Genomic DNA, 16,388 nt, shown 5'->3' with positions numbered 1-16,388 from the left:
ATAAAGATAGAAAATAAACATATGAAGAAATGCTCAACATCAATGCCATTAGGGAATTATAAATTAGAACAAGAGGGGTACCTGGATTGCTCAGTAGGTTAAGCATCCAACTCTTGGTTTTGACTCAGATCATGAGCTCAGGTTGTGATCTCGTGGTCATGAAATCAAGCCCTGAGGCCAGCTCCACATTGAGCATGGAAGCCTACTTGCGATTCTCTCTCTCCTTCTCCCTCTGCCCTCCATCCCCCACTCACGTGCACACTCTGTCTTAAAAAAAATTAGAACAAAGACATCACACACACACACACAAAACAAGACACTATATACACCTTTTAGAATGGCTAAAATTCAAACATCGACAACCCCAAATGCTGACAAGTATTTGGGGCAATAGGAAGTCTCCTTCATTATCAGTGGGAATGCAAAATGGTAAGTTACTTTGCAAAATCAGTTTGGCAGTTTCATACAAAAGTAAACTTAGCCTTACTATATGATCCAACAATGCACTCTGATTTGAGAACAAATGCCCATACAAAAATCTGCATACTAATATTTATAGCAATTTTATTCATAATTGCCAAAACTCAGAAACAATCAAGATATCCTTCAATTGCCAAATGGATAAATTGTGATAAATCCACACAATGGAATATTATTCAGCAATAAAAGTAAATGAACTATCAAGCCACAAAAAGACATCATAGTGCAACCTTAAAAGCATATTGCTAAGTGAAAGAAGTCAGTCTGAAAAGACTACATAGTATATGATTCCAACTGTATGGCAGTCTGAAAAAGACAAAACTACAGAGACAGTAAAAATTGAGTGGAGTTTAGGAGCAAGAGGCGGAGGGACAAATAAGTGAAACATGGGATTTACTGAGCAGTGAAACTATTCTGTGTGACAGTGTAATAATAGATCCATGACATTACAGATTTGTCAAAACCCATGAAACTGTACAACATAAAGAATGAACTCTAATGCAAACTATTTACTTTTTAAATAATGTATTAATATTGGTTCATTAATTATAACAAATGTATATCACTATTCTGTTTCAACCCTAAATGAGTGTACTGCAACGTTCAATTCCAGCACAAACCAACCACAAGTACAGAGGGCATTATTCCAACCAAGACTGCACTTCTTTCCGATGCCACCTGTACTTCAGGAATCCCTAGGCCACCAGCATTTCTAATCATCTGACCATAAATTCAGGAATTCCTATGATCCTCAGTTTGATAATTTGCTAGGACAAGTCACAGAACTCAGGAAAGTATTATACATATAATTAGAGTTTTATTATAGAGGATACACAGAGGACAAGGTGGAAGGGGGAGGTCCCCAAATGAAAAACTTCCATGCCCTCTCTCCATGAGTTAGTGTGTGTCATCCTCCCAGTACATCAATATATTCACCAATCAAGATGGTCCGCTTTGGTGTCCAGAGTTCTTATTGGGATTTCGTTAAATAGGCATGACTGATTAAATCACTGGCTGATCACATGACTGGACTCCCGCTCCAAACCTTAATTACCCACCCTCCTGTGAAGTCAGACTGGCCTGAAGTCCCAACCCTCTAATCATGTTGTCACTGTGACAAGACTCCATCCTATAGCTATCTAGAGATCCACCAGAAGTCACCACACTAGCATAACAAAGGCACATCTCATTCATTCAAAACCTATATTAATACCTTCATAGAAGCAGCCTCTTATTTTATAACAAAATATTAAAGTAGAATTCAATGACACAAACTCTTTTAGCCTCATGAAAGGCTAGAGATTACAAAGGAATGAAAGGAAGGGAGTACTGATTAGAAGGCAACTTTTAAGGGGAACACATTCCACAACTAGCTTAGATTGTGAATCACATCAAATAAACTTTATCAAACGATGTAACACTGAGCATGTCAATATAAACCCAGAACTGGCATAATGTTCATATAAAAACCACTTATATGCATTTTTAAAATGGATATACTGGTTATGGCACATAGCAATGGTTAACACTATCACTATCAAATGCAACCCAGACTGAATGAATTAAACAGGTGGTGAGTGAAATGGAAAAGAAATCAAGGTGCATTCTTCCTAAAACCTACCCCCTCCCGTAGCGTTAACTGAAGGAGCAAGGACTCAAAATCTATGTCACAAACCAAAGCTCTGAGGGTCAAAAATATTTTACAGAATTGTCATTTTCCTCACCAACACCAATAAATAAGTTATTAACTCTAGCCTTTTGGCATAATAAAATCATTTCAACAGAACTAAAAGTGCTACAGTTTCAATGTCAAATCTTGTGAAGATAAATGTTGCTGCTGTGCCTCAGAATTCGAACTGCTGCAGCAGGTCATTAGTCTGTTCTATTCTTTTGACACATTTTAACTCATTTCATAAACCCCGAATTTGTTCCTCTTTTATAATCCTTGAAAAAAATATTTATGGGCAGGCAATTTCATTTTGCTAGGCTGACAGAGACAGTCCCCTTGGGAAGGGGCCAACGCAAGCAGGACTGAAGCAGCTGTTAGGAACCAATTCTCGTACCTGTTAATTGCATTTGTGACCATGCTGCACCAGCTTCCCACACGCACCTGGTAAGCAGGAGATAAATTGAAACAGTCACGCCTCAAGAGTTTGAAAACTAGAAGGCTCTTTCGCTCTTCCTCTGAAGAATTCAACTAGGTGAACAAAACACTGAAGGAAGACAAAACTGTCAAAAGTACATAATAAGCACACATTGCAAAAACATTAATTGGACCTTCCTGACTACCAAAAAAAAAAGGGGGGGGGGGAATTTTATAAAAAGCTAATAGAAAAAGCACGTATTCATTTGGTCATTCTACAAACATTTACTGGAATTCCTACTGTGGTAGACACTGTTGTTAGGTTCTAGCAATATAGTAGTGAGCAAAACAGAATGTCCTTCCCTATCCTGGTCAGAGAGAAGATAAAGGAGAAATAACTTGCTCAATCATTAGGTGTGAAGAAGAAAATAAAATACAGCTATGTAATAAAGAGTGTTGTAGGAGCAACTTCCAGTGAGTTGTCCAGGTAAACCTCTTTGAAGAAGGGACGCGTAAAGCTGAGACTTCAGTGTCAAAGAGGATGCAGCCAAGCAAGTCTGAGGAAGACCATTCCCTACAGAGGGACAAGTAGTAGAAGAACCCTGCAGCTGGAATGAACTTGGTGTCCAGAACAGAAAAGAAGGCCAAGGTGGCTGGTGTTTTGTGAACAGGGTCAAGAATGGCAGCAGATAGGTCCCCTCAAAGTGCCCATGGCCATTTCAAAGCCATCAGTTGGCAAGAAAAGAATAAAAATTATGATCAGTGAGCTACTCATGGGACCTCATTTTTGGATTAGTAATGACCACTAAGAAACTTTCAACAGAAAAAAGAGAAACATGAGTTCAAGAAATGTCCCAAGAGCAGAGGTTTCTGACTCCCAGCTGAACCACCGCTGTAGTGTCCAAAGTAAGATGAATGTCTAGGACTGGCATACCTGGACAAGGGGCTATCTGAGGCTTATTAAGGAAATGTTAAAATGCAGAACTCATAAATGAACTTTAGACAGAAATTAATATTTCTGAATGTGCTTGTCCTAATCTCTGCCTGACCTACTCATTTCAGATAGTCCAAGGATTTCTTTTTCAAACTTTAAATGTAAAATATAGATACCATAAAATTATACCCTCCTAGAATAGAAATTTTTAGCAATTTCAGAAAATTTGGCCACACGTAACCATCTTACTGGAATCACAAAATAAACTAGGATTTTTAAAAACAGAAAATTTAGTAAGTATTTAGATCACCTGTTTTCCTTTTCTAGCAAGCACCAAGCAAGTCTTTTGGGTTTAAAAGTGTAACATTAAATGATACTGTATTTTAAGAATAAAATCTACCTATGAAAACAGAGCTACAGGCAGCCCGGGTGGCTCAGTAGTTTAGCGCCACCTTCGGCCCAGGGCGTGACCCTGGGGTCCTGGGATCGAGTCCCACATCAGGCTCCCTGCATGGAGCCTGCTTCTCCCTCTGCCTGTGTCTCTGCCTTTCTCTCTGTGTCTCTCATGCATAAATAAATAAATAATCTTAAAACAAAAGAGAGAGAAAACAGAGCTAATTCATCTATTTGAAGGGCAAACTATATTCTGGCATTGAGATATTCCCAGGTATATTGTGTATGTTGTATAATGCTAACCAGATTTTTTTGTAATGGTACTATACTGTTAAAATTCACAAACTATGCTTATTGCTATTAAACAGATAGCAATTTTTTTTCCCTGAATTTTTTCCCCACAAAAGCACTTTTGGTAAGGCTCTAACTATTCACTTAAAGAAAAAAAAAAAAAAAAAGAACAGGAAAACAATAGAGATCAAAATCTTGCTTTAGATGAGGTATGTGGCGATGTGCCTTCACATAAGCTGCATGCTTAATTTTTAATAAAAAAGAACATTAGCATCAGAGACTAGAATACCACCGCTATCACTTCCTAAACCTTAGTCTTCCTCATCAGTAAAATGAGGCTACTACCATCCATTCTCACAAGATTAATAGAGATTAAATGAAATATAAAAGGTGAAGATTAATGCATTCCAGCCTTTACTGGTAATCGTTGTAGGGGGAATAGAGGCAAATATATGTTTTAAAAAAAGAGAAAAATAATCATAAATTACAGGTTATAAGAGCTAAACACATGTAAATAATGCCTCTGGAGTTGAATATACAGGTCAAATTCTTGTTTCACCTATAAAAAAACAAAAGCTCACAGAACATGACAAAAAGCAAGGCAGAGAAGGGGCTAAAAACTCCTAAATGTGATGTATATTCACAAAGCACTTTCATATATTGAAGATCCAACTGATCTTCACCATAAAAAACTTAATTTGGCTGCTGAGAAAGCAAAGCAAAGACAGCCAGCTAGTAGTTAGTGATGGAACCACAAGCAAAACCTAGGACACAGAATACTGCTTCACTTAAAATAGAGATTGAAAAATCTTTCTCACTCATAACTTGACTTATACAAAAAAGTATGCCAATCATATTTTTAAATTCAGATAATAATTATTTTTAAAGTCATACTATAAAGACATAAATGTTTCCATTCTGTATTTAATAGAATCAATCAGCTTCTAAACGTTAAAATGACAAGTCTTTTGATATATACCCAAATTAAAACCTCTACTGATACTTGCTTAATATAAAGTAGCAAGGATTATTTTTATTGTTTATTCACAGATTATTTAAACAGAACAGCTGGGTTAGTGAGTTGCTGAATATTTTATCATACTCAATTAAGAAGTCCATTGTTTCTATCATCAACGACCCTAATACACAAAGCCTTAAAAACTGCTTCATCAATCCTTTATTTTCTTTCAAGTAGGATTTTCAAGTTAACCCTTAGGTCAATGAGTTTTTTTTTTTTTAAGATTTTATTTATTTATTCATGATAGTCACAGAGAGAGAGAGAGAGAGAGAGAGAGAGAGAGAGAGGCAGGCAGAGACACAGGCAGAGGGAGAAGCAGGCTCCATGCAGGGAGCCCGACGTGGGATTTGATCCCGGGTCTCCAGGATCGCGCCCTGGGCCAAAGGCAGGCGCCAAACCGCTGCGCCACCCAGGGATCCCGGTCAATCAGTTCTTATACTTAAATCAAGATGACTCATTTTCATGAAGTAATTATGTTACAAATACTCCATTATTATTCAGCTAAAGGGACAGATAGGCTGGGAAACTCATTAAAAGAAAAGGATTCCTGAGGAGGTGATCCAATTGAACAGTATTATAAGAACAGTCATATTTACATAACGTGTTTCTGGATGTCACTGCGAAAATACGTATCTGCTTTAAAAAGGATCAAGTTTTGCAGGAGGATTTCTAGGTTTAACAAGAGAATATGACACAGCAAAGTCAGAGCTCAACCACCATGATGGTTTTTAGGTCATTTGTACAAATACAAGGAGAGTATTTTCCCTATGCCAAAGAGGCCTTTGTAAAAAGTCACTTTCAAAGATATGAAAATGCAGGTCCACATGCATAAATGTAATTTCTGAGTCTTCAAAATAATAATTGGCAACACTGTTGTTGGGCAGGTGAGGGTAGAAGAGAACCATTAAATCCATACACAAATGAATTGCAGCCACTCACATTACTTTCATATGAATGAGAGAAGAATAAATATGTAATTTGGGTGGAAATCAAGCACTCTTGAAATAGTCATGGCCAGAGAACGCCATCTAATTAACTGCTTAGCTCAGTTCATAAGACTTCATTTGGGCTCAGCAAGGACTGTCACTGAATAGAGGGCACAGCCTAAGTGCACCAAGTTGTCTGGTGAACTGAGACAACTGCACACACCTCCAAGTAGGCTGCTTGTCTGTTTTCTGAGCATTTTTAAAACTGCATTTGATAATAATGTAATTATGAACCCTTTAGATAATCAAAATAAGAGAGTGTGTTAGAAATTCAACTGGAAAAAAAACACCAGCTTGTGACAAAGCACCCTACTTGATTTCTTACAGCTTCCTCAGCCACGACTCTAAAAGAGCTATATAATTCATTCAGAATGAACAGGCTGAGGCATTTTATAAGTTAATAAAGACAGATCTAAAGACAATTTTTAATTGGTTATTACATAGCATAATCAATTATTGGAATAGTTCCTTCCTCAATCACCCTGGACATGTAAGAGTATATAAACACATTCTTCTATTTAGAGCAATTCACACTTAAAGCACTTTACCAATTACAATATAGAGGGGCACAATTACAATATGAACTGAGCCACCTGTCGGGCTCCTGAACAGGTGGCTCAGTTCATTGAGCATCAGCCTCCTGATTTTGGCTCAGGTTTCATGATCTCAGGGTACAGAGATTCAGTTCTGTGCTTAGCAGGGAGTATGCTTAAGATTCCCTCTCTTCTTATCTCCCTCTCCCTGCTCACTAGCACATGTATGTTCTCTCTCTCAAATAATAAAATATTTGGAAAAAATATTCATTCAACACATTCATTTATTAAGCACTTAATGTGTGCCAGGTACTTTTAGTGGAAATACCTGGAAACATCATGCTGAATTATATCAGCCTTGCTTTTGGAGGCAGGGGATATGGCTTACAGATATGCAAATATTATATGATAAACAAATGCTAAAACAGAAATGTGTACAAATCATAATGGAAATATAGAAAGGGAAAGCACTTGGTGCGCCTGGGTGGCTCAGCTGGTTAAGCATCTGCCTTTGGTACTGGGATCAAGGCCCACATTGGACTCCCTGCTCAGCAGGGAATCTGTTTCTCTCTCTCTCTCTCCCTCTGCCCCTCCCCACTGTTCGTTGTCTCTCTTTCTCTCTCAAATAAATAAAATCTTTATAAAGAAAAAAAAGAAAGGGAAAGGACTTAAGTCTTCCTAAGGAAGTGAAAAAAGGCTTGTCAGACTACCTAATTTTTTCACTGAGTGTTATATGGAGTCTGGTAGATATATTAGAGGTTGTTCACATGGAAAGGGGACCATGAAAGACTGACAGCCTGTGCAAAGTCATATAGGTAGAAAAGAGTACTTGTTCCACATGGCAACAACATAGCCCCAAAATAAGCACAGATGAAAAAATAAGCAATGACCAGAATGGGGAGCAAAAGATCTTCAGTAAGGCAATTTAGGAAGTTTGGACTTTATCCCAATGAAAATGTGAAGCACTGAAAAAGTTCAGGCAAGGGAGTGCCTGGATGGCTCAGTCAGTTAAGCATCCACTCCTGGTTTTGGCTCAGGTCATGATCTCAGGGTCATGAGATGAGCTCTTCACTCAGCACAGAGTCTGCTTGTACCTCTCCCTCTGTTCCTCCCTGCACCCCCCTCGCCTCACCTGGCTCTCTCTCTCTCTCTTTCTCAAATAAAATTAATTAATGTTTTAAAAAGTTTCAGGGGCACCTGGGTGGCTCACTGGTTGAGCATCTGCCTATGGCTCAGGGCGTGATGCCAGGGTCCTAGGATTGAGTCCTGCATCAGGCTCCCTCCGCAGGACTCCCCCTGCCTAGGTCTCTGCCTCTCTGTGTCTCTCACGAATAAATAAAATCTTTAAAAGAAATAAAAATAGGGGATCCCTGGGTGGCTCAGCGGTTTAACATCTGCCTTTGGCCCAGGGCGTGATCCTGGGGTCCTGGGATCGAGTCCCATGTCGGGCTCCTGGCATGGAGCCTGCTTCTCCCTCTGTCTGTGTCTCTGCCTCTCTCTCTCTCTCTGTCTCTATGAATAAATAAATAAATAATCTTAAAAAAAAGAACTGAACGCTTAGCCCATGAAATCTGATGCTATCTTCGGGTAGATGGTGTCAGAATTGAATTGAACTCTCAGAAATCCTACTGTGTCTTGAGAATTGCTTGGTGTTGTGTGTGTGGGGAACCCCTGCCCCCGACACTGAAATTGAATCTGGGAACCATAAAAGATCATACATACAACAAAACGAAGAAATAAAATTAGAGGCAATCAAGTTTGGTAGTTCTATTAAAAGATTATTAAGGGGCACCTGGCTGGCTCAGTTGGAGAAGTATGTGACTCTTGATTTCGGGGTTGTGAGTGCAAGCCCCACATTTGGTGTAGAGATAAATAAATAAAAACTTTAAAAAAAAAAAGGATTATTAAAATCACTACTACTCTTACATGAAGGCAACGGATTTAGCCCTTATGAGGCCACACCATTCTTTATGTAATGGGCAATGCAAAGAGCCAAGAGGAAGTGCCTTGCTGGGCCTCACCCACAGAGACCACTTTTCACCTTCCTGGAACTCCAGGATGCTTAGCTCAAATGGCTGAGTCTATTTCCAGGACAGGACTTCAAGCATATGTGTGCACCCCTAAGGAGTAGCTATTTAGAGAAGACAGGGGCTGTGGAGAGAGCCTTTATTTTACCATAATAAAAAAGACCTATACATATGTATATCTGTAATATTATATATGCAATGTATATTACATATAACATATACTTCAAAATATTTTAGCTGTGGTGAGATGTATATCTAATGATATACAAGTACATATATTTACATGTTAGTATATAAGTACTACTAATAATATATAGAATATTATGAATTCATAATTTCATAACATACTGATGTATAAATGATTAGTTGTGCCTAAAACCTAAGGTTTTCTTATGATACATAGTACCAACCTCAAGCTTTAAAACTTTTATTGATTCAAGAAGATTTGAAGTAATTTTTTAACAGAAAAAAATATTTTTCCTATAAGACAGACATACTAAATTCAAGATCAACTTATCAGAAAAATCAAAGCAATATGAAGATAGATATGCCAACCAGGTGTTGAAAACAGCTTTGTTTTTAAAAATCATTTAGTAAAAGGATCAATGTGTGGCCAAAGGCAGGTATTTGTTATACACAAACGAGCCACCGTATTGCAGAGCCCAGCTCATTACTGTACAGAGATACATTATCCTCACAATAAATAAAGACTCAGGGAGCAAAACACTGTAGCAAGCATCCGTTGGCTAATGACAGAGAAAACCATGGACCCTTCGAGGCCAATTTCCAACCAGCTGTAAGCATGGAAGCAGCACACACAAGCACTGCTCTTCAATATCACCCCCAAATAACCACGAGAAAGCAGCTCTTGGGCACTCACGTTTGAGTTACTTTGTGGCAAAAGCAATACAGGTATTAATCACATTGCTAAACAAGATATTTAGAGAAAGTTAACCATAAATAAGCAGAAGTCAAATAAATAACTGCATTTTATTCTCATTCCACGTTTCTATCAATATCTAAGGCCAGTAGAATGACTGGTCTAAGGAAGGCACTAAACAAAACTGTAAACTAGGCGAGGTTTGTCTTCTTACATTATCAGTTACTTTTTCCTGTCCCTGTTTCATTATCTTCTTTCTTCCCTCCCCATGCTATCCCCGATATTCACATCCCTCCCCGCAAAGTGCTGCTCTAATGTTCTCTGGGGGCTGCCAGGGCCTCCCTCGCCCCGTGTTCAAATGTATCACATCCATATATATTTCTCAGTGTCACGTGACCTGGTAGCAGCACCACAAACACCCATAACTCCTTTAACTTGTTCCTCCTGTCCAAGACTCATGCTGTTATTCAACCTCAAGACCACACCCTCTTCCTGCCTTCTCAGAAACCTTTTACACAGCCTTTATCTTTACCATATATTCAACTTTCTCTCTTCACCAGTGTCTTTCTCTCATCACATAAACATATTTAAGACTTTACTCAAAAAGCAATAAAACCCTTAGTTTATTAAAAGGTAAGTAACTGCTAGTATGTAGAACTTACCCTATGGTGTCTTCCCCCTTAGTCTCTGCCCTCTCCTCACTACATTCTCTCCCCAGTGAATGTGGTCACAGTAGTGACTTCTGCTCACACAGTTACATTAATCCGTGGGCTCTTCATCTAGAGGCTGTAGAGTCTGTGGCTAGAATCAGGAGACCTATGAACTTGGATGGGAAAATAAATTATTCCTTTATTTCCTCCAACTTCTAAAATTACTAATACTTACTATATTTATAAAATTTCTATAGACCTGCCACTACATCTTGCTGTGTATCATATTAAATGAACACATAATACTTTATTACAACTAGTTTGGTAATAATACTTTAATTTAGGGGCGCCTGGGTAGCTCAGTTGGTTAAGCGTCTGCCTTCAGCTCACGTCATGACCCCAGAGCCCTGGGATAGAGCCCCACGTTAGGCCAATAGTGAAACTTTGATTCTTCCTTGCCAATTTGGATGCCTTGTATTTCACTTCCTTTCCTGACTGCTATGGCTTGGGACCTCCAGTAGTATGTTAAATAACAGTGGTGAGGGTGCACATCCCTGCCTTGTTCCTGACCATAGAGGGAAAGCTCTCAGGTTGTTATTTTTTTTTCCAATTGAGGATGATACTAGTTGTGGATTTCTCATATATGTCCTTTATTATGTTGCAGTATGTTGAGATGTTCTCTCTAAACCTCCTTGTTGAGGGTTTTTATAAGTGGATGTTGCATTTTGTCAAATGCTTTTTCCGCATATAATGAAATGATCTTATGGTTCTTATCCTTTTTTTTTTTTTTTTTTTTTTAAATATGGTGTATCTGGGCGCCTGGGTGCCCAGTCAGTGAAGCATCTGCCTTTGGCTCAGGTCATGATCCCAGAATCCTGGGATCAGGCCCTCAGGCACTGGGGTCCCTGCTCAGCGGTGAGTCTGTTTCTCCCTCTGCCTCTGCCTCCCCAGCCTCATGTTCTCTCTCGCTGTCTCTCAAATTAAAAAACAAACAAACAAACAAACAAACAAAAAAACTCTGATAGAATTGGTTTCCCTTGTGGGACGCCTGGGTGGCTCTGCAGTTGAGTATCTGCCTTCGGCTCAGGGCGTGATCCTGGAGACTCAGGATCAAGTCCCACATCGGGCTCCCTGCGTGGAGCCTGCTTCTCCCTCTGCCTCTGTCTCTGCCTCTCTTTGTGTCTTTCATAAATAAATAAAATCTTAAAAAAATAAAATTGGTTTCCCTTGTAATTGTATGTATTTTATTTTATCAATCTGCAGCAGGGACACCTACATTGCTCAGTGGTTAGTGTCTGCCTTCAGCTCAGGGCATGGTCCCAGAGTCCCAGAATCGAGTCCCACGTCGGGCTCCTTGCATGAAGCCTGCTTCTCCCTCTACCTGTGTCTCTCATGAATAAATAAATAAAATATTTAAAAAAAAATCTGAAAAAAATAAAAAAAATAAAATAAAATAAAATAAAATAAAAATCTGCGGCAGACTGTTTTTTCCAAATATGCCGCAAAAATATCTCCCATCCACATGCTCTTCTATGTGTAAATTTGCGGCTCACCCACAAAGATGTGGAGTCTGATTCCCTTCCTAAATCCAAACTGACATTTAACTTGCGTGAAACCAAGAGAGTATGGTGAAGTGACAATGAGTGGCTTCCAAGGCTTGATTAGGAAAAGCAATGCAGGTTCTGAGGCTAGGTTTGGGGTGGTGTGTTAAACAGCGACAGTTTCCAGAACAAAATCTGGCAACTGGAACTGAAGTGCTGACATAATAAAAACATAGGACATGTGACATCAGCTGTGGGACTGGGTGAGAGACACAAACAGGAAGGGCCACAAGGATCTCCCAGCAGAAGCCTGAGGAGCACTGAGAGGCTATTTTACAAAGGCCGGAAAGGAGTAAAACATTATCAGAAGCTGGAGGAAAGAAGACTGTTATGATGAAGGGGCAGAAAATTTAGCAAAACTGTTCCTTGTGATAAGCAAACAAACAAACAAACAAAACAGAAAATGCTGGTAATGAACTGTTTACTCCTAGCTAAGGTAATTTCCAAGCAGATGTCCAAGGTATCAATCAGTTTCTTTTATATATAATAGAAGGTGAAGTTAGAGAGATGAGCTAAAGAAGAAAGTCTTCTTTTTTCAAGGAGAATTTAGAGGAAATATAAAGAAACCAGCAATTGCTGGATTCAAAAATAAAGCTATTTTTCATCCACAATCTCTCCCAGTAAAGAGTGCTGAAAACAAAAAAAGATCTGGGGGCAAGATCAAATACAGGGTGCTAAAAGGGAAATCTGGTCTCTAGACAGAGAGGAAGCCAAGGGTGTTGCTGTAACATCCTTTGTTCCCACTCAGTGTCTCCCTCTCAGTCTTGTTCCCAGAGCCTTTCTCTGTATTTGTCTGCTAAAACTAGATGTGCTCAGGGGTTCTGTCCTCAATCCTGAGCAATTTCTTCTTCAATTACTCCCAAAAAACTATTAACCTCAAAAACTCAAGTCTCTCCTCTCCAAGAACTGCACACAGATCTGCACATCTCCACTTGAATAACTCAGAAAACCCTCGAACTAAATATTTCAAGAATAGATCTATCTCCCACCCCACAAGTTCTATTTTATTTATCTCTTTGTTGGTTTGCGATAGAGGGAGGGGAGAGGGGCAGAGGGAGAAGGAATCCCAAGGAGGCTCTACGCTCACTGAGGAGCCCAACACAGGGCTCGATCTCACAATCCCAAAATGGTGACCTGAGCCAAAATTGAGAGTCAGACACTCCACCGGCTAAGCACCCAAGCAGCCCACAAGTTCTTGCTACACTCAAACATACACTGGAAATAAGCACACCGCCCATTTAATTGCCCAATTTAGGAATGATCCCTGATTTCTTTCTCCCCTCAACCAATATCTAGTCAGTCCTCAAGTTCTATAGACTCTACGTGCCCGTACACACTACTCTAACCCTGTCAAAATACAGGACCCATGGTGGATACGAGTACATACTTTTCTATCCAGAATGCAATTCCTGTTATAAATCCTAACTGCTTTGCTATGTGTTAATTTAATTTAACAACATGGAACACCTACTCTTTGGCAAATCTGGCAGGACCTATGCCAGGGCTAGGCAAACAAAACTGAGATAGAGAAACTGGGGGGATTCCATCTTAGAAAGGTTCCATGTCTGCTGTTTCTTGGCTAGACCCCATTAACTCATGCTCTAGATCTCATGTTGCATCTGAGTAAACCAAAGAAGCTATGATGCCACCAAAAGGGTGAAGAAAGTTAGCCATTCTCAAATTCTTTCTTAGGCCCCTCTACTCCTGACAACGTCTAAGAAAAAGATCACAAGCCTGTTCCAGGACAATGGTTTCAAAGCTCAGTTGACCCTGGTACCAATACCCCCTACTTTTGCTAATTTGTGGAATTATTAATTTATGGAATAATATTTACTGCTCACCTGACACTCACCTTTGATAAGATCCTACCCTGGATTCCTGAACAAACACGTACCCTGGACCCCTTTCCTTTCCAGTATAAACTCCTAATCCCAAACTGTGGGGAGACTCACTTATCCTCCTCTGAGTCTCCCAGACACTCCATCTGCTGGACTCCATCACTTAGAAAACTCTGCTCTCACTTCCTCCTAGCTCATGATTGACTTCTACCTGCGCAAAGCTAAGGGCCTTCCTGGCTGTCCTATGAGGCCCCTCTGGGACCTCCGACCCAGCCTTCCTCTGTCAAAACTAAGTGAGAAACAGATCCTGCCTCTTCTCTGGAATCCCAGGGGAAGAAGAAACATAAGTACAACATTGGGGTTTATCATGGAAGGCAGCATTGTAAAGCCCACAGATTCTTTTGTGGGGGTAGAGATAGAGCAAGCAAAACGACAGAATAAATACAATACATTCTCTTGGAGGAGGAAGTTTCCTTGATGTAAGTGACTTAAAAGATTTTAACATCAACATACTCATTATAAGCAGAATACAAAATTTACATGAAAGATGCAATACTCACAAATTCATGGGTTGTTCTGAGCGAGAAGAACTGTCTGAAATTAGAATTTAAATTAATATTACTGGGACGCCTGGGTGGCTCAGGGGTTGAGCATCTTCAGCCCAGGGCGTGATCCTGGGGTCCCGGGATCAAGGCCCGCATCGGGCTCCGAAGTATGGAGCCTGCTTCTCCCTCTGCCTGTGTCTCCGCCTCTCTCTCTGTTTCTCTCGTAAATAAAAAAATCTTTACAAAATAAAAATAAAAAAATAAAGTAATATTACTAAGCAGAAGGAGAGCCACTTTGAGCCAGAGACCCTCTTAGAAGTAAGGCACACCGCCTAAAGGACCTTTTGGGTCCACCTATTCAAAAAGGCAAGCGGGGTTGGGTGAACAATCAGTGAAACGCCAATGGATGAGCAAAAAGATTCTGTGGGACTCTGCTACAGCCAGCCTCACCTCTACTGGCCTCTGCGGAAGGCTTCAGGCGCAGCAGGGAAGAAGTCCTGCAGATTACTGAAGAATCTTGAACAAACTCTTTTTTTGTCAGATTAAAGTCACCTGTAACTATGTAAAGGAAGCCTAAGAAAGCTAAGAAAAATTTTATGCCGGCTCCAATTCCTGCCAAGATGCTGAATGAGCAACACTACTGAGCGTGTCTCGGGAAATCAGCCCATGGGTAAGTTACACAGAAAAAGCGAGAAACACCTAGGGGGACAAGGACCCTTTTCAATCCGGTATGTGTGGAATGGTGGCTTTGGCCTGCAACAAGAGGCAGTTCCCCAAGGCTGTGGGATTAACAAAACAGAAGAATAATTACTGAGTTCTAGTTTTTGCTTTTCTTATGCCCCAGCACCTAGGTGCACTCAACTTGGCCCCTTATGTGTGTTATTCAGACCTCAGGTCCTCAGAATATAGGAGCTTAGAAAAACAGTTGAATACACAACTAGCCTTCCCTGGCTGCTGCTCCCCACCACCTTCTCCTCTAACATAAGCCCTTGGGTGAGTAATCACAGCAGTGCCTCCTCCTAAAGGCAACCACCTCCTCAAAAGAAACAGGTAAAGAAGTGACCTGAGGTTATAATGTACAGGGTGAGGAGTGACAGACTCAAGTTCCCGGTACCTGGGACTCTCCAACTCCTGCCCCTGACATCATGGGGCTGAACCTCATCCTCCCCACATAAGCAGTGTCTGACAAAGAAAAGTAACAAGTACCACGCAGTAAATGTGAAACAAAATGTTTTAGTCCATTCAAACTTCCTTAACAAAATACCATAAACTGGGTGGATTAAACAACAGCAGTATTTTCTCACAGTTCTAGAGGCTAGAATTAAAGTCTGAGATGAGGGTGCCAGCACAGTCTGGTTCTAGTAAGAGTTCTCTTTCTGCTTACAGGTGGCCACCTTCTGGCTATGTCCTTACAGAGGGAGGAGAAAGAGACAGCAAGTTCTCTAATATCCCTTTTTATCAATGCACTGTTCCCACTGGACCAGGGCCCCACCTTCACAACTTCATCTAACACTATAATTACCTCCCAAAGGCCCCATCCCAAATACCAGCACACTGGGGTTTCAACATAGTCTAGGGAGACACAAACATTCAGTCCATCACATCTATGTTCTTAAAAAAAAGATGCAATTTGATCCTAACATCATACCATATGAAAAATCAACACCAGATGGATTAAGTACTTAAATGTCAAAAATAACTTTAAAATACTTAGTGGAAAAGATGAGTATCTTCTAACCTTAGCATAAGGAAAGATTTCTTAAACAAGATGAGAAATTTGACTGTATTAAAATTAAGAACCATTGTTCAAAATATACCTTAAAGAAATGAAAATATAAGTTATAAACTAGGAGAAAGTATTTACAATACACCCAACTTATAATGCATTATTATCAAGAATATATAAAGCAGTAACACACACACTCAAAACATGGCCAGAAAAATGGACAACAGATACTGATGAGGCATTTAACATCAGAATATATGCATATAACATCAGAGTATATGCATATAATCAATAAATGAACAAAGTTCAATATCACTGGAGATCATGGAAAATCAAAGCAAAACTCTTTGTCAGTAAAAAGCTTTGAAAACAGATCAAAAAAGAAAAACCTGCGTATAGTTCT

The 16,388-nt window shown here is 39.7% G+C and overlaps 1 protein-coding gene across 10 annotated transcripts in view; it reads right to left on the bottom strand.

The window, feature by feature from the left end:
- Nucleotides 1-16,388, bottom strand: part of PEAK1 (pseudopodium enriched atypical kinase 1) — a 294,851-nt gene that overhangs the window by 217,749 nt on the left and 60,714 nt on the right. The window contains exon 3 of one of the 10 annotated variants that reach the window (XM_072739146.1): nt 2,544-2,590. The exons of the other annotated variants lie outside the window; for them this stretch is intronic. The gene's annotated coding sequence lies outside the window, so the exon portion shown is untranslated. The remainder of the gene's footprint in view (nt 1-2,543; nt 2,591-16,388) is intronic. 10 annotated transcript variants of the gene reach the window in all.

Source organism: Vulpes vulpes, chromosome 15 (assembly GCF_048418805.1).
Source record: "Vulpes vulpes isolate BD-2025 chromosome 15, VulVul3, whole genome shotgun sequence".
NCBI lineage: Eukaryota > Metazoa > Chordata > Mammalia > Carnivora > Canidae > Vulpes > Vulpes vulpes.
The sequence above is the reverse complement of the archived record's forward strand: the minus strand, read 5'-3'. Positions and strand labels throughout refer to the sequence as shown.